Genomic DNA, 19,531 nt, shown 5'->3' on the forward strand with positions numbered 1-19,531 from the left:
GCCGCCTTCGAACCTATGCATCAGGCCACTCTCAAGTTCCTTTCGTGGAAAACGCCTTTTATTGTGGCCATCATCCCTGCCAGGAGGGTAGTTGAGATCCAGGCCCTGTCCTGCAAGCGGCCTTATCTGACTTTTCACCTCACGAGGGTGGTGCTGCGGGCGCACCCTTCCTTCATGCCAAAGGTTCCGTCAGAATTCCACCTCAACAAACATTTGGTGTTGCCTGTGTTTTTTCCGACACCTTTGTCGCTGGCTGGAAGGACTTTGCACTCGCTGGATGTGGCGCGTGCTCTGAAGTTCTATGTGGCACGCACAAAGAGTTTTTACGGAAGATGTCTCAACCTTTCGTGAACTTTGGTCCTGTGAACCATGGGAAAGCTTGGTCCAAGGCTTCCATTTCCAGGTTGCTCTCCGCCTGTATTACACACTGTCACCGTTTGGCAAACCGACCAATGCCTGACCGGCTGAGAGCTCATTCCACCAGAGCGATCGCTGCGACGACTTCGTTCCTGTCTGGTGTGCCCCTGCTGGACATCTGCAGGGCTGCTATGTGGAGGTCTACACACACCTTCACAAGATTCTACAGCGTCGAAAGGGATTCCAGAGAGGACTCCAGGGTCGGCCAAGCAGTGCTACGCAACCTGTTCCCTTGAAGGTGAGCCTGTTCCGGAGGTAACAGTAATTGCTTCTGTTGAGCCTTGCCACCTCACGTCGTTGTGTATTTCTGTACTGCTATTCTTTATGTGAATCCATGCCAGACCCCATGCTGGAGAAGGAACAAGTTACTTACCTGTAACTGTTGTACTCTTTCGTCCTGTCCCCTTTCCTCCATACTGCATGGGCGCCTCTCGTTAGGGAAGGGAGAAGGAACCTTTTTCACCAGAAGAAATCTTCCCATTTAAATTTAGAGGTACGCGGGGGCGTAGCCCTGGGAGCATGCGCTCGCCTGACTCTGCCCACCGGCGCCAGTCCCCTTTTCCGCGTCAACAGGAACAGGCCCATTTCACCAGCGCTCCTGGGATTGTCTTCGGACGTGTAATACCACGCGCTCTTCCCCGGATACTTTCTTCTGTCTTTCCTCCCCGATGCATTTCGACTTCAGCGGGCTTCAGCAGATGTCCAGCCTGCGAGGTGCTCTTCCCTACATCGGATCCCCACGTTCTTTGCCTCCGCTGCCTTGGCCCCGACCATGGATGGGAGGGTTGCACAAAATGCAAAGCACATTCTTTGCGTGCTTTGACTAGCTAGGTGGACAGAGCTCTTCGAGAAGTCGCCCCCAGAGGACTTGAAGGACTTTTGTCAGTCATAAGTCAAGGCCTAAGGGAGGGCTGCTCTTTTCCAGTGCACCCCGCAAGGGCGACTTCTTCCCAAGGAAACGCCCAGACGGGAGGAACCGCTCAGTTTCTCACACCAGCACGGGTACCGAGGCTAATTCAGCTACCGGCGGCCAGGCCGAGGGGTCTGTAGATCCTTCCAGAGACAGTGCTGAGAGACCGCAAGGTTCTTTTACCGGGTGTACACCTGAGGGGCTATGCACTTGTACCTGCAACATGGCAGAGGGGGCGCCTGTACCCAGCACTACCGGCAACTCTGCTGAGGGTGACATTCCTACCAGGCCTCGGCCTGAGGTGCAGGGTAGGTCTCATGCTCCATCGCCAAGAGTCCTGGAGGAGGCCGGGCCCAGTGAGCCAAGCACCATGACTTTGGCACGTGGCATGCAGCTCGACAAGATGGCCACCACGCCAGACAAGATGGCCGCCCGAGGAATGCAGCAGGTGGGAGAACGAGTTACAAGGTGGGACTGGTGTCAACCAGCTACGTGGCCTACAGTTTATCCTTCAGCAGCACAGGACAGGTTTACCCCGCAAACAGCTAGACAGAGTATGCAGCGGCATCAGCAGCCGTCCGCTACCTGTCAATATCACCTGCCAACCCACGGGCCTGCGACGACAGGTTCTTTGAAAAGTTCCTCATGCTCATGTCCTCAGATGGGGTCCTTCCTTAGGGATGTAATCATGGACATGCTCGCTCTGGCCCCTCCCCCTGCACCTATAGTTATTCCTCCTATAGCTCCAGCACTGCAGGCCCCGTTGCAGCCCCTGCTGCCACGCCGGCTCCTTCGATTCTGGCGCCCCTGCCTTCCACTGTTCAGGCGGTTCCGTACTAGCCTCTGCTGCAGCCTCCGGCTCCGGTCTCCACACCTCAGCCCTCGGCGCCCAGCACCCCTCCACTCGTTCCAGACAAGCCGGACACCCTGGTGGATGCAGACGAGGAAAAAGACCTCGACACACCATCAACAGTCTAGGCCTTCCACGAATGACTCACAGGTCTGGCAGAGTGAAGGCTTCAGCCCCGGCGTGGGAACTCAACGTGGTACTGACAAGGCTCATGGGGGCCGCCTTCGAACCTATGCATCAGGCCACTCTCAAGTTCCTTTCGTGGAAAACGCCTTTTATTGTGGCCATCATCCCTGCCAGGAGGGTAGTTGAGATCCAGGCCCTGTCCTGCAAGAGGCCTTATCTGACTTTTCACATCACGAGGGTGGTGCTGCGGGCGCACCCTTCCTTCATGCCAAAGGTTCCGTCAGAATTCCACCTCAACAAACATTTGGTGTTGCCTGTGTTTTTTCCGACACCTTTGTCGCTGGCTGGAAGGACTTTGCACTCGCTGGATGTGGCGCGTGCTCTGAAGTTCTATGTGGCACGCACAAAGAGTTTACGGAAGATGTCTCAACCTTTCGTGAACTTTGGTCCTGTGAACCATGGGAAAGCTTGGTCCAAGGCTTCCATTTCCAGGTGGCTCTCCGCCTGTATTACACACTGTCACCGTTTGGCAAACCGACCAATGCCTGACCGGCTGAGAGCTCATTCCACCAGAGCGATCGCTGCGACGACTTCGTTCCTGTCTGGTGTGCCCCTGCTGGACATCTGCAGGGCTGCTATGTGGAGGTCTACACACACCTTCACAAGATTCTACAGCGTCGAAAGGGATTCCAGAGAGGACTCCAGGGTCGGCCAAGCAGTGCTACGCAACCTGTTCCCTTGAAGGTGAGCCTGTTCCGGAGGTAACAGTAATTACTTCTGTTGAGCCTTGCCACCTCACGTCGTTGTGTATTTCTGTACTGCTATTTATTCTTTATGTGAATCCATGCCAGACCCCATGCTGGAGAAGGAACAAGTTACTTACCTGTAACTGTTGTACTCTTTCGTCCTGTCCCCTTTCCTCCATACTGCATGGGCGCCTCTCGTTAGGGAAGGGAGACGGAACCTTTTTCACCAGAAGAAATCTTCCCATTTAAATTTAGAGGCACGCGGGGGCGTAGCCCTGGGAGCATGCACTCGCCTGACTCTGCCCACCGGCGCCAGTCCCCTTTTCCGCGTCAACAGGAACAGGCCCATTTCACCAGCGCTCCTGGGATTGTCTTCGGACATGTAATACCACGCGCTCTTCCCCGGATACTTTCTTCTGTCTTTCCTCCCCGATGCATTTCGACTTCAGCGGGCTTCAGCAGATGTCCAGCCTGCGAGGTGCTCTTCCCTACATCGGATCCCCACGTTCTTTGCCTCCGCTGCCTTGGCCCCGACCATGGATGGGAGGGTTGCACAAAATGCAAAGCACATTCTTTGCGTGCTTTGACTAGCTAGGTGGACAGAGCTCTTCGAGAAGTCGCCCCCAGAGGACTTGAAGGACTTTTGTCAGTCATAAGTCAAGGCCTAAGGGAGGGCTGCTCTTTTCCAGTGCACCCCGCAAGGGCGACTTCTTCCCAAGGAAACGCCCAGACGGGAGGAACCGCTCAGTTTCTCACACCAGCACGGGTACCGAGGCTAATTCAGCTACCGGCGGCCAGGCCGAGGGGTCTGTAGATCCTTCCAGAGACAGTGCTGAGAGACCGCAAGGTTCTTTTACCGGGTGTACACCTGAGGGGCTATGCACTTGTACCTGCAACATGGCAGAGGGGGCGCCTGTACCCAGCACTACCGGCAACTCTGCTGAGGGTGACAATCCTACCAGGCCTCGGCCTGAGGTGCAGGGTAGGTCTCATGCTCCATCGCCAAGAGTCCTGGAGGAGGCCGGGCCCAGTGAGCCAAGCACCATGACTTTGGCACATGGCATGCAGCTCGACAAGATGGCCACCACGCCAGACAAGATGGCCGCCCGAGGAATGCAGCAGGTGGGAGAACGAGTTACAAGGTGGGACTGGTGTCAACCAGGTACGTGGCCTACAGTTTATCCTTCAGCAGCACAGGACAGGTTTACCCCGCAAACAGCTAGACAGAGTATGCAGCGGCATCAGCTGCCGTCCGCTACCTGTCAATATCACCTGCCAACCCACGGGCCTGCGCCGACAGGTTCTTTGAAAAGTTCCTCATGCTCATGTCCTCAGATGGGGTCCTTCCTTAGGGATGTAATCATGGACATGCTCGCTCTGGCCCCTCCCCCTGCACCTATAGTTATTCCTCCTATAGCTCCAGCACTGCAGGCCCCGTTGCAGCCCCTGCTGCCACGCCGGCTCCTTCGATTCTGGCGCCCCTGCCTTCCACTGTTCAGGCGGTTCCGTACTAGCCTCTGCTGCAGCCTCCGGCTCCGGTCTCCACACCGCAGCCCTCGGCGCCCAGCACCCCTCCACTCGTTCCAGACAAGCCGGACACCCTGATGGATGCAGACGAGGAAAAAGACCTCGACACACCATCAACAGTCTAGGCCTTCCACGAATGACTCACAGGTCTGGCAGAGTGAAGGCTTCAGCCCCGGCGTGGGAACTCAACGTGGTACTGACAAGGCTCATGGGGGCCGCCTTCGAACCTATGCATCAGGCCACTCTCAAGTTCCTTTCGTGGAAAACGTCTTTTATTGTGGCCATCATCCCTGCCAGGAGGGTAGTTGAGATCCAGGCCCTGTCCTGCAAGTGGCCTTATCTGACTTTTCACATCACGAGGGTGGTGCTGCGGGCGCACCCTTCCTTCATGCCAAAGGTTCCATCAGAATTCCACCTCAACAAACATTTGGTGTTGCCTGTGTTTTTTCCGAAGAGTTTACGGAAGATGTCTCAACCTTTCGTGAACTTTGGTCCTGTGAACCATGGGAAAGCTTGGTCCAAGGCTTCCATTTCCAGGTGGCTCTCCGCCTGTATTACACACTGTCACCGTTTGGCAAACCGACCAATGCCTGACCGGCTGAGAGCTCATTCGACCAGAGCGATCGCTGCGACGACTTCGTTCCTGTCTGGTGTGCCCCTGCTGGACATCTGCAGGGCTGCTATGTGGAGGTCTACACACACCTTCACAAGATTCTACAGCGTCGAAAGGGATTCCAGAGAGGACTCCATGGTCGGCCAAGCAGTGCTACGCAACCTGTTCCCTTGAAGGTGAGCCTGTTCCGGAGGTAACAGTAATTGCTTCTGTTGAGCCTTGCCACCTCACGTCGTTGTGTATTTCTGTACTGCTATTTATTCTTTATGTGAATCCATGCCAGACCCCATGCTGGAGAAGGAACAAGTTACTTACCTGTAACTGTTGTACTCTTTCGTCCTGTCCCCTTTCCTCCATACTGCATGGGCGCCTCTCGTTAGGGAAGGGAGACGGAACCTTTTTCACCAGAAGAAATCTTCCCATTTAAATTTAGAGGCACGCGGGGGCGTAGCCCTGGGAGCATGCGCTCGCCTGACTCTGCCCACCGGCGCCAGTCCCCTTTTCCGCGTCAACAGGAACAGGCCCATTTCACCAGCGCTCCTGGGATTGTCTTCGGACATGTAATACCACGCGCTCTTCCCCGGATACTTTCTTCTGTCTTTCCTCCCCGATGCATTTCGACTTCAGCGGGCTTCAGCAGATGTCCAGCCTGCGAGGTGCTCTTCCCTACATCGGATCCCCACGTTCTTTGCCTCCGCTGCCTTGGCCCCGACCATGGATGGGAGGGTTGCACAAAATGCAAAGCACATTCTTTGCGTGCTTTGACTAGCTAGGTGGACAGAGCTCTTCGAGAAGTCGCCCCCAGAGGACTTGAAGGACTTTTGTCAGTCATAAGTCAAGGCCTAAGGGAGGGCTGCTCTTTTCCAGTGCACCCCGCAAGGGCGACTTCTTCCCAAGGAAACGCCCAGACGGGAGGAACCGCTCAGTTTCTCACACCAGCACGGGTACCGAGGCTAATTCAGCTACCGGCGGCCAGGCCGAGGGGTCTGTAGATCCTTCCAGAGACAGTGCTGAGAGACCGCAAGGTTCTTTTACCGGGTGTACACCTGAGGGGCTATGCACTTGTACCTGCAACATGGCAGAGGGGGCGCCTGTACCCAGCACTACCGGCAACTCTGCTGAGGGTGACAATCCTACCAGGCCTCGGCCTGAGGTGCAGGGTAGGTCTCATGCTCCATCGCCAAGAGTCCTGGAGGAGGCCGGGCCCAGTGAGCCAAGCACCATGACTTTGGCACATGGCATGCAGCTCGACAAGATGGCCACCACGCCAGACAAGATGGCCGCCCGAGGAATGCAGCAGGTGGGAGAACGAGTTACAAGGTGGGACTGGTGTCAACCAGGTACGTGGCCTACAGTTTATCCTTCAGCAGCACAGGACAGGTTTACCCCGCAAACAGCTAGACAGAGTATGCAGCGGCATCAGCTGCCGTCCGCTACCTGTCAATATCACCTGCCAACCCACGGGCCTGCGCCGACAGGTTCTTTGAAAAGTTCCTCATGCTCAAGTCCTCAGATGGGGTCCTTCCTTAGGGATGTAATCATGGACATGCTCGCTCTGGCCCCTCCCCCTGCACCTATAGTTATTCCTCCTATAGCTCCAGCACTGCAGGCCCCGTTGCAGCCCCTGCTGCCACGCCGGCTCCTTCGATTCTGGCGCCCCTGCCTTCCACTGTTCAGGCGGTTCCGTACTAGCCTCTGCTGCAGCCTCCGGCTCCGGTCTCCACACCGCAGCCCTCGGCGCCCAGCACCCCTCCACTCGTTCCAGACAAGCCGGACACCCTGATGGATGCAGACGAGGAAAAAGACCTCGACACACCATCAACAGTCTAGGCCTTCCACGAATGACTCACAGGTCTGGCAGAGTGAAGGCTTCAGCCCCGGCGTGGGAACTCAACGTGGTACTGACAAGGCTCATGGGGGCCGCCTTCGAACCTATGCATCAGGCCACTCTCAAGTTCCTTTCGTGGAAAACGCCTTTTATTGTGGCCATCATCCCTGCCAGGAGGGTAGTTGAGATCCAGGCCCTGTCCTGCAAGCGGCCTTATCTGACTTTTCACATCACGAGGGTGGTGCTGCGGGCGCACCCTTCCTTCATGCCAAAGGTTCCATCAGAATTCCACCTCAACAAACATTTGGTGTTGCCTGTGTTTTTTCCGAAGAGTTTACGGAAGATGTCTCAACCTTTCGTGAACTTTGGTCCTGTGAACCATGGGAAAGCTTGGTCCAAGGCTTCCATTTCCAGGTGGCTCTCCGCCTGTATTACACACTGTCACCGTTTGGCAAACCGACCAATGCCTGACCGGCTGAGAGCTCATTCGACCAGCGCGATCGCTGCGACGACTTCGTTCCTGTCTGGTGTGCCCCTGCTGGACATCTGCAGGGCTGCTATGTGGAGGTCTACACACACCTTCACAAGATTCTACAGCGTCGAAAGGGATTCCAGAGAGGACTCCAGGGTCGGCCAAGCAGTGCTACGCAACCTGTTCCCTTGAAGGTGAGCCTGTTCCGGAGGTAACAGTAATTGCTTCTGTTGAGCCTTGCCACCTCACGTCGTTGTGTATTTCTGTACTGCTATTTATTCTTTATGTGAATCCATGCCAGACCCCATGCTGGAGAAGGAACAAGTTACTTACCTGTAACTGTTGTACTCTTTCGTCCTGTCCCCTTTCCTCCATACTGCATGGGCGCCTCTCGTTAGGGAAGGGAGACGGAACCTTTTTCACCAGAAGAAATCTTCCCATTTAAATTTAGAGGCACGCGGGGGCGTAGCCCTGGGAGCATGCGCTCGCCTGACTCTGCCCACCGGCGCCAGTCCCCTTTTCCGCGTCAACAGGAACAGGCCCATTTCACCAGCGCTCCTGGGATTGTCTTCGGACATGTAATACCACGCGCTCTTCCCCGGATACTTTCTTCTGTCTTTCCTCCCCGATGCATTTCGACTTCAGCGGGCTTCAGCAGATGTCCAGCCTGCGAGGTGCTCTTCCCTACATCGGATCCCCACGTTCTTTGCCTCCGCTGCCTTGGCCCCGACCATGGATGGGAGGGTTGCACAAAATGCAAAGCACATTCTTTGCGTGCTTTGACTAGCTAGGTGGACAGAGCTCTTCGAGAAGTCGCCCCCAGAGGACTTGAAGGACTTTTGTCAGTCATAAGTCAAGGCCTAAGGGAGGGCTGCTCTTTTCCAGTGCACCCCGCAAGGGCGACTTCTTCCCAAGGAAACGCCCAGACGGGAGGAACCGCTCAGTTTCTCACACCAGCACGGGTACCGAGGCTAATTCAGCTACCGGCCGCCAGGCCGAGGGGTCTGTAGATCCTTCCAGAGACAGTGCTGAGAGACTGCAAGGTTCTTTTACCGGGTGTACACCTGAGGGGCTTTGCACTTGTACCTGCAACATGGCAGAGGGGGCGCCTGTACCCAGCACTACCGGCAACTCTGCTGAGGGTGACATTCCTACCAGGCCTCGGCCTGAGGTGCAGGGTAGGTCTCATGCTCCATCGTCAAGAGTCCTGGAGGAGGCCGGGCCCAGTGAGCCAAGCACCATGACTTTGGCACGTGGCATGCAGCTCGACAAGATGGCCACCACGCCAGACAAGATGGCCGCCCGAGGAATGCAGCAGGTGGGAGAACGAGTTACAAGGTGGGACTGGTGTCAACCAGGTACGTGGCCTACAGTTTATCCTTCAGCAGCACAGGACAGGTTTACCCCGCAAACAGCTAGACAGAGTATGCAGCGGCATCAGCAGCTGTCCGCTACCCGTCAATATCACCTGCCAACCCACGGGCCTGCGACGACAGGTTCTTTGAAAAGTTCCTCATGCTCATGTCCTCAGATGGGGTCCTTCCTTAGGGATGTAATCATGGACATGCTCGCTCTGGCCCCTCCCCCTGCACCTATAGTTATTCCTCCTATAGCTCCAGCACTGCAGGCCCCGTTGCAGCCCCTGCTGCCAAGCCGGCTCCTTCGATTCTGGCGCCCCTGCCTTCCACTGTTCAGGCGGTTCCGTACTAGCCTCTGCTGCAGCCTCCGGCTCCGGTCTCCACACCTCAGCCCTCGGCGCCCAGCACCCCTCCACTCGTTCCAGACAAGCCGGACACCCTGGTGGATGCAGATGAGAAAAAGACCTCGACACACCATCAACAGTCTAGGCCTTCCACGAATGACTCACAGGTCTGGCAGAGTGAAGGCTTCAGCCCCGGCGTGGGAACTCAACGTGGTACTGACAAGGCTCATGGGGGCCGCCTTCGAACCTATGCATCAGGCCACTCTCAAGTTCCTTTCGTGGAAAGCGCCTTTTATTGTGGCCATCATCCCTGCCAGGAGGGTAGTTGAGATCCAGGCCCTGTCCTGCAAGCAGCCTTATCTGACTTTTCACATCACGAGGGTGGTGCTGCGGGCGCACCCTTCCTTCATGCCAAAGGTTCCGTCAGAATTCCATCTCAACAAACATTTGGTGTTGCCTGTGTTTTTTCCGACACCTTTGTCGCTGGCTGGAAGGACTTTGCACTCGCTGGATGTGGCGCATGCTCTGAAGTTCTATGTGGCACGCACAAAGAGTTTACGGAAGATGTCTCAACCTTTCGTGAACTTTGGTCCTGTGAACCATGGGAAAGCTTGGTCCAAGGCTTCCATTTCCAGGTTGCTCTCCGCCTGTATTACACACTGTCACCGTTTGGCAAACCGACCAATGCCTGACCGGCTGAGAGCTCATTCCACCAGAGCGATCGCTGCGACGACTTCGTTCCTGTCTGGTGTGCCCCTGCTGGACATCTGCAGGGCTGCTATGTGGAGGTCTACACACACCTTCACAAGATTCTACAGCGTCGAAAGGGATTCCAGAGAGGACTCCAGGGTCGGCCAAGCAGTGCTACGCAACCTGTTCCCTTGAAGGTGAGCCTGTTCCGGAGGTAACAGTAATTGCTTCTGTTGAGCCTTGCCACCTCACGTCGTTGTGTATTTCTGTACTGCTATTCTTTATGTGAATCCATGCCAGACCCCATGCTGGAGAAGGAACAAGTTACATACCTGTAACTGTTGTACTCTTTCGTCCTGTCCCCTTTCCTCCATACTGCATTGGCGCCTCTCGTTAGGGAAGGGAGACGGAACCTTTTTCACCAGAAGAAATCTTCCCATTTAAATTTAGAGGTACGCGGGGGCGTAGCCCTGGGAGCATGCGCTCGCCTCACTCTGCCCACCGGCGCCAGTCCCCTTTTCCGCGTCAACAGGAACAGGCCCATTTCACCAGCGCTCCTGGGATTGTCTTCGGACATGTAATACCACGCGCTCTTCCCCGGATACTTTCTTCTGTCTTTCCTCCCCGATGCATTTCGACTTCAGCGGGCTTCAGCAGATGTCCAGCCTGCGAGGTGCTCTTCCCTACATCGGATCCCCACGTTCTTTGCCTCCGCTGCCTTGGCCCCGACCATGGATGGGAGGGTTGCACAAAATGCAAAGCACATTCTTTGCGTGCTTTGACTAGCTAGGTGGACAGAGCTCTTCGAGAAGTCGCCCCCAGAGGACTTGAAGGACTTTAGTCAGTCATAAGTCAAGGCCTAAGGGAGGGCTGCTCTTTTCCAGTGCACCCCGCAAGGGCGACTTCTTCCCAAGGAAACGCCCAGACGGGAGGAACCGCTCAGTTTCTCACACCAGCACGGGTACCGAGGCTAATTCAGCTACCGGCGGCCAGGCCGAGGGGTCTGTAGATCCTTCCAGAGACAGTGCTGAGAGACCGCAAGGTTCTTTTACCGGGTGTACACCTGAGGGGCTATGCACTTGTACCTGCAACATGGCAGAGGGGGCGCCTGTACCCAGCACTACCGGCAACTCTGCTGAGGGTGACAATCCTACCAGGCCTCGGCCTGAGGTGCAGGGTAGGTCTCATGCTCCATCGCCAAGAGTCCTGGAGGAGGCCGGGCCCAGTGAGCCAAGCACCATGACTTTGGCACATGGCATGCAGCTCGACAAGATGGCCACCACGCCAGACAAGATGGCCGCCCGAGGAATGCAGCAGGTGGGAGAACGAGTTACAAGGTGGGACTGGTGTCAACCAGGTACGTGGCCTACAGTTTATCCTTCAGCAGCACAGGACAGGTTTACCCCGCAAACAGCTAGACAGAGTATGCAGCGGCATCAGCTGCCGTCCGCTACCTGTCAATATCACCTGCCAACCCACGGGCCTGCGCCGACAGGTTCTTTGAAAAGTTCCTCATGCTCATGTCCTCAGATGGGGTCCTTCCTTAGGGATGTAATCATGGACATGCTCGCTCTGGCCCCTCCCCCTGCACCTATAGTTATTCCTCCTATAGCTCCAGCACTGCAGGCCCCGTTGCAGCCCCTGCTGCCACGCCGGCTCCTTCGATTCTGGCGCCCCTGCCTTCCACTGTTCAGGCGGTTCCGTACTAGCCTCTGCTGCAGCCTCCGGCTCCGGTCTCCACACCGCAGCCCTCGGCGCCCAGCACCCCTCCACTCGTTCCAGACAAGCCGGACACCCTGATGGATGCAGACGAGGAAAAAGACCTCGACACACCATCAACAGTCTAGGCCTTCCACGAATGACTCACAGGTCTGGCAGAGTGAAGGCTTCAGCCCCGGCGTGGGAACTCAACGTGGTACTGACAAGGCTCATGGGGGCCGCCTTCGAACCTATGCATCAGGCCACTCTCAAGTTCCTTTCGTGGAAAACGCCTTTTATTGTGGCCATCATCCCTGCCAGGAGGGTAGTTGAGATCCAGGCCCTGTCCTGCAAGCGGCCTTATCTGACTTTTCACATCACGAGGGTGGTGCTGCGGGCGCACCCTTCCTTCATGCCAAAGGTTCCATCAGAATTCCACCTCAACAAACATTTGGTGTTGCCTGTGTTTTTTCCGAAGAGTTTACGGAAGATGTCTCAACCTTTCGTGAACTTTGGTCCTGTGAACCATGGGAAAGCTTGGTCCAAGGCTTCCATTTCCAGGTGGCTCTCCGCCTGTATTACACACTGTCACCGTTTGGCAAACCGACCAATGCCTGACCGGCTGAGAGCTCATTCGACCAGAGCGATCGCTGCGACGACTTCGTTCCTGTCTGGTGTGCCCCTGCTGGACATCTGCAGGGCTGCTATGTGGAGGTCTACACACACCTTCACAAGATTCTACAGCGTCGAAAGGGATTCCAGAGAGGACTCCAGGGTCGGCCAAGCAGTGCTACGCAACCTGTTCCCTTGAAGGTGAGCCTGTTCCGGAGGTAACAGTAATTGCTTCTGTTGAGCCTTGCCACCTCACGTCGTTGTGTATTTCTGTACTGCTATTCTTTATGTGAATCCATGCCAGACCCCATGCTGGAGAAGGAACAAGTTACTTACCTGTAACTGTTGTACTCTTTCGTCCTGTCCCCTTTCCTCCAGACTGCATGGGCGCCTCTCGTTAGGGAAGGGAGACGGAACCTTTTTCACCAGAAGAAATCTTCCCATTTAAATTTAGAGGTACGCGGGGGCGTAGCCCTGGGAGCATGCGCTCGCCTCACTCTGCCCACCGGCGCCAGTCCCCTTTTCCGCGTCAACCGGAACAGGCCCATTTCACCAGCGCTCCTGGGATTGTCTTCGGACATGTAATACCACGCGCTCTTCCCCGGATACTTTCTTCTGTCTTTCCTCCCCGATGCATTTCGACTTCAGCGGGCTTCAGCAGATGTCCAGCCTGCGAGGTGCTCTTCCCTACATCGGATCCCCACGTTCTTTGCCTCCGCTGCCTTGGCCCCGACCATGGATGGGAGGGTTGCACAAAATGCAAAGCACATTCTTTGCGTGCTTTGACTAGCTAGGTGGACAGAGCTCTTCGAGAAGTCGCCCCCAGAGGACTTGAAGGACTTTTGTCAGTCATAAGTCAAGGCCTAAGGGAGGGCTGCTCTTTTCCAGTGCACCCCGCAAGGGCGACTTCTTCCCAAGGAAACGCCCAGACGGGAGGAACCGCTCAGTTTCTCACACCAGCACGGGTACCGAGGCTAATTCAGCTACCGGCGGCCAGGCCGAGGGGTCTGTAGATCCTTCCAGAGACAGTGCTGAGAGACCGCAAGGTTCTTTTACCGGGTGTACACCTGAGGGGCTATGCACTTGTACCTGCAACATGGCAGAGGGGGCGCCTGTACCCAGCACTACCGGCAACTCTGCTGAGGGTGACATTCCTACCAGGCCTCGGCCTGAGGTGCAGGGTAGGTCTCATGCTCCATCGCCAAGAGTCCTGGAGGAGGCCGGGCCCAGTGAGCCAAGCACCATGACTTTGGCACGTGGCATGCAGCTCGACAAGATGGCCACCACGCCAGACAAGATGGCCGCCCGAGGAATGCAGCAGGTGGGAGAACGAGTTACAAGGTGAGACTGGTGTCAACCAGCTACGTGGCCTACAGTTTAACCTTCAGCAGCACAGGACAGGTTTACCCCGCAAACAGCTAGACAGAGTATGCAGCGGCATCAGCAGCCGTCCGCTACCCGTCAATATCACCTGCCAACCCACGGGCCTGCGACGACAGGTTCTTTGAAAAGTTCCTCATGCTCATGTCCTCAGATGGGGTCCTTCCTTAGGGATGTAATCATGGACATGCTCGCTCTGGCCCCTCCCCCTGCACCTATAGTTATTCCTCCTATAGCTCCAGCACTGCAGGCCCGTTGCAGCCCCTGTTGCCACGCCGGCTCCTTCGATTCTGGCGCCCCTGCCTTCCACTGTTCAGGCGGTTCCGTACTAGCCTCTGCTGCAGCCTCCGGCTCCGGTCTCCACACCTCAGCCCTCGGCGCCCAGCACCCCTCCACTCGTTCCAGACAAGCCGGACACCCTGGTGGATGCAGACGAGGAAAAAGACCTCGACACACCATCAACAGTCTAGGCCTTCCACGAATGACTCACAGGTCTGGCAGAGTGAAGGCTTCAGCCCCGGCGTGGGAACTCAACGTGGTACTGACAAGGCTCATGGGGGCCGCCTTCGAACCTATGCATCAGGCCACTCTCAAGTTCCTTTCGTGGAAAACGCCTTTTATTGTGGCCATCATCCCTGCCAGGAGGGTAGTTGAGATCCAGGCCCTGTCCTGCAAGCGGCCTTATCTGACTTTTCACCTCACGAGGGTGGTGCTGCGGGCGCACCCTTCCTTCATGCCAAAGGTTCCGTCAGAATTCCACCTCAACAAACATTTGGTGTTGCCTGTGTTTTTTCCGACACCTTTGTCGCTGGCTGGAAGGACTTTGCACTCGCTGGATGTGGCGCGTGCTCTGAAGTTCTATGTGGCACGCACAAAGAGTTTTTACGGAAGATGTCTCAACCTTTCGTGAACTTTGGTCCTGTGAACCATGGGAAAGCTTGGTCCAAGGCTTCCATTTCCAGGTTGCTCTCCGCCTGTATTACACACTGTCACCGTTTGGCAAACCGACCAATGCCTGACCGGCTGAGAGCTCATTCCACCAGAGCGATCGCTGCGACGACTTCGTTCCTGTCTGGTGTGCCCCTGCTGGACATCTGCAGGGCTGCTATGTGGAGGTCTACACACACCTTCACAAGATTCTACAGCGTCGAAAGGGATTCCAGAGAGGACTCCAGGGTCGGCCAAGCAGTGCTACGCAACCTGTTCCCTTGAAGGTGAGCCTGTTCCGGAGGTAACAGTAATTACTTCTGTTGAGCCTTGCCACCTCACGTCGTTGTGTATTTCTGTACTGCTATTTATTCTTTATGTGAATCCATGCCAGACCCCATGCTGGAGAAGGAACAAGTTACTTACCTGTAACTGTTGTACTCTTTCGTCCTGTCCCCTTTCCTCCATACTGCATGGGCGCCTCTCGTTAGGGAAGGGAGACGGAACCTTTTTCACCAGAAGAAATCTTCCCATTTAAATTTAGAGGCACGCGGGGGCGTAGCCCTGGGAGCATGCACTCGCCTGACTCTGCCCACCGGCGCCAGTCCCCTTTTCCGCGTCAACAGGAACAGGCCCATTTCACCAGCGCTCCTGGGATTGTCTTCGGACATGTAATACCACGCGCTCTTCCCCGGATACTTTCTTCTGTCTTTCCTCCCCGATGCATTTCGACTTCAGCGGGCTTCAGCAGATGTCCAGCCTGCGAGGTGCTCTTCCCTACATCGGATCCCCACGTTCTTTGCCTCCGCTGCCTTGGCCCCGACCATGGATGGGAGGGTTGCACAAAATGCAAAGCACATTCTTTGCGTGCTTTGACTAGCTAGGTGGACAGAGCTCTTCGAGAAGTCGCCCCCAGAGGACTTGAAGGACTTTTGTCAGTCATAAGTCAAGGCCTAAGGGAGGGCTGCTCTTTTCCAGTGCACCCCGCAAGGGCGACTTCTTCCCAAGGAAACGCCCAGACGGGAGGAACCGCTCAGTTTCTCACACCAGCACGGGTACCGAGGCTAATTCAGCTACCGGCGGCCAGGCCGAGGGGTCTGTAGATCCTTCCAGAGACAGTGCTGAGAGACCGCAAGGTTCTTTTACCGGGTGTACACCTGAGGGGCTATGCACTTGTACCTGCAACATGGCAGAGGGGGCGCCTGTACCCAGCACTACCGGCAACTCTGCTGAGGGTGACAATCCTACCAGGCCTCGGCCTGAGGTGCAGGGTAGGTCTCATGCTCCATCGCCAAGAGTCCTGGAGGAGGCCGGGCCCAGTGAGCCAAGCACCATGACTTTGGCACATGGCATGCAGCTCGACAAGATGGCCACCACGCCAGACAAGATGGCCGCCCGAGGAATGCAGCAGGTGGGAGAACGAGTTACAAGGTGGGACTGGTGTCAACCAGGTACGTGGCCTACAGTTTATCCTTCAGCAGCACAGGACAGGTTTACCCCGCAAACAGCTAGATAGAGTATGCAGCGGCATCAGCTGCCGTCCACTACCTGTCAATATCACCTGCCAACCCACGGGCCTGCGCCGACAGGTTCTTTGAAAAGTTCCTCATGCTCATGTCCTCAGATGGGGTCCTTCCTTAGGGATGTAATCATGGACATGCTCGCTCTGGCCCCTCCCCCTGCACCTATAGTTATTCCTCCTATAGCTCCAGCACTGCAGGCCCCGTTGCAGCCCCTGCTGCCACGCCGGCTCCTTCGATTCTGGCGCCCCTGCCTTCCACTGTTCAGGCGGTTCCGTACTAGCCTCTGCTGCAGCCTCCGGCTCCGGTCTCCACACCGCAGCCCTCGGCGCCCAGCACCCCTCCACTCGTTCCAGACAAGCCGGACACCCTGATGGATGCAGACGAGGAAAAAGACCTCGACACACCATCAACAGTCTAGGCCTTCCACGAATGACTCACAGGTCTGGCAGAGTGAAGGCTTCAGCCCCGGCGTGGGAACTCAACGTGGTACTGACAAGGCTCATGGGGGCCGCCTTCGAACCTATGCATCAGGCCACTCTCAAGTTCCTTTCGTGGAAAACGCCTTTTATTGTGGCCATCATCCCTGCCAGGAGGGTAGTTGAGATCCAGGCCCTGTCCTGCAAGTGGCCTTATCTGACTTTTCACATCACGAGGGTGGTGCTGCGGGCGCACCCTTCCTTCATGCCAAAGGTTCCATCAGAATTCCACCTCAACAAACATTTGGTGTTGCCTGTGTTTTTTCCGAAGAGTTTACGGAAGATGTCTCAACCTTTCGTGAACTTTGGTCCTGTGAACCATGGGAAAGCTTGGTCCAAGGCTTCCATTTCCAGGTGGCTCTCCGCCTGTATTACACACTTATCACCGTTTGGCAAACCGACCAATGCCTGACCGGCTGAGAGCTCATTCGACCAGAGCGATCGCTGCGACGACTTCGTTCCTGTCTGGTGTGCCCCTGCTGGACATCTGCAGGGCTGCTATGTGGAGGTCTACACACACCTTCACAAGATTCTACAGCGTCGAAAGGGATTCCAGAGAGGACTCCATGGTCGGCCAAGCAGTGCTACGCAACCTGTTCCCTTGAAGGTGAGCCTGTTCCGGAGGTAACAGTAATTGCTTCTGTTGAGCCTTGCCACCTCACGTCGTTGTGTATTTCTGTACTGCTAATTATTCTTTATGTGAATCCATGCCAGACCCCATGCTGGAGAAGGAACAAGTTACTTACCTGTAACTGTTGTACTCTTTCGTCCTGTCCCCTTTCCTCCATACTGCATGGGCGCCTCTCGTTAGGGAAGGGAGACGGAACCTTTTTCACCAGAAGAAATCTTCCCATTTAAATTTAGAGGCACGCGGGGGCGTAGCCCTGGGAGCATGCGCTCGCCTGACTCTGCCCACCGGCGCCAGTCCCCTTTTCCGCGTCAACAGGAACAGGCCCATTTCACCAGCGCTCCTGGGATTGTCTTCGGACATGTAATACCACGCGCTCTTCCCCGGATACTTTCTTCTGTCTTTCCTCCCCGATGCATTTCGACTTCAGCGGGCTTCAGCAGATGTCCAGCCTGCGAGGTGCTCTTCCCTACATCGGATCCCCACGTTCTTTGCCTCCGCTGCCTTGGCCCCGACCATGGATGGGAGGGTTGCACAAAATGCAAAGCACATTCTTTGCGTGCTTTGACTAGCTAGGTGGACAGAGCTCTTCGAGAAGTCGCCCCCAGAGGACTTGAAGGACTTTTGTCAGTCATAAGTCAAGGCCTAAGGGAGGGCTGCTCTTTTCCAGTGCACCCCGCAAGGGCGACTTCTTCCCAAGGAAACGCCCAGACGGGAGGAACCGCTCAGTTTCTCACACCAGCACGGGTACCGAGGCTAATTCAGCTACCGGCGGCCAGGCCGAGGGGTCTGTAGATCCTTCCAGAGACAGTGCTGAGAGACCGCAAGGTTCTTTTACCGGGTGTACACCTGAGGGGCTATGCACTTGTACCTGCAACATGGCAGAGGGGGCGCCTGTACCCAGCACTACCGGCAACTCTGCTGAGGGTGACAATCCTACCAGGCCTCGGCCTGAGGTGCAGGGTAGGTCTCATGCTCCATCGCCAAGAGTCCTGGAGGAGGCCGGGCCCAGTGAGCCAAGCACCATGACTTTGGCACATGGCATGCAGCTCGACAAGATGGCCACCACGCCAGACAAGATGGCCGCCCGAGGAATGCAGCAGGTGGGAGAACGAGTTACAAGGTGGGACTGGTGTCAACCAGGTACGTGGCCTACAGTTTATCCTTCAGCAGCACAGGACAGGTTTACCCCGCAAACAGCTAGACAGAGTATGCAGCGGCATCAGCTGCCGTCCGCTACCTGTCAATATCACCTGCCAACCCACGGGCCTGCGCCGACAGGTTCTTTGAAAAGTTCCTCATGCTCAAGTCCTCAGATGGGGTCCTTCCTTAGGGATGTAATCATGGACATGCTCGCTCTGGCCCCTCCCCCTGCACCTATAGTTATTCCTCCTATAGCTCCAGCACTGCAGGCCCCGTTGCAGCCCCTGCTGCCACGCCGGCTCCTTCGATTCTGGCGCCCCTGCCTTCCACTGTTCAGGCGGTTCCGTACTAGCCTCTGCTGCAGCCTCCGGCTCCGGTCTCCACACCGCAGCCCTCGGCGCCCAGCACCCCTCCACTCGTTCCAGACAAGCCGGACACCCTGATGGATGCAGACGAGGAAAAAGACCTCGACACACCATCAACAGTCTAGGCCTTCCACGAATGACTCACAGGTCTGGCAGAGTGAAGGCTTCAGCCCCGGCGTGGGAACTCAACGTGGTACTGACAAGGCTCATGGGGGCCGCCTTCGAACCTATGCATCAGGCCACTCTCAAGTTCCTTTCGTGGAAAACGCCTTTTATTGTGGCCATCATCCCTGCCAGGAGGGTAGTTGAGATCCAGGCCCTGTCCTGCAAGCGGCCTTATCTGACTTTTCACATCACGAGGGTGGTGCTGCGGGCGCACCCTTCCTTCATGCCAAAGGTTCCATCAGAATTCCACCTCAACAAACATTTGGTGTTGCCTGTGTTTTTTCCGAAGAGTTTACGGAAGATGTCTCAACCTTTCGTGAACTTTGGTCCTGTGAACCATGGGAAAGCTTGGTCCAAGGCTTCCATTTCCAGGTGGCTCTCCGCCTGTATTACACACTGTCACCGTTTGGCAAACCGACCAATGCCTGACCGGCTGAGAGCTCATTCGACCAGAGCGATCGCTGCGACGACTTCGTTCCTGTCTGGTGTGCCCCTGCTGGACATCTGCAGGGCTGCTATGTGGAGGTCTACACACACCTTCACAAGATTCTACAGCGTCGAAAGGGATTCCAGAGAGGACTCCAGGGTCGGCCAAGCAGTGCTACGCAACCTGTTCCCTTGAAGGTGAGCCTGTTCCGGAGGTAACAGTAATTGCTTCTGTTGAGCCTTGCCACCTCACGTCGTTGTGTATTTCTGTACTGCTATTTATTCTTTATGTGAATCCATGCCAGAC

This window comes from Ambystoma mexicanum, chromosome 2q (genome assembly GCF_040938575.1).
Source record: "Ambystoma mexicanum isolate Mex_15411 chromosome 2q, UKY_AmexF1_1, whole genome shotgun sequence".
Taxonomy (NCBI): Eukaryota; Metazoa; Chordata; class Amphibia; order Caudata; family Ambystomatidae; genus Ambystoma; species Ambystoma mexicanum.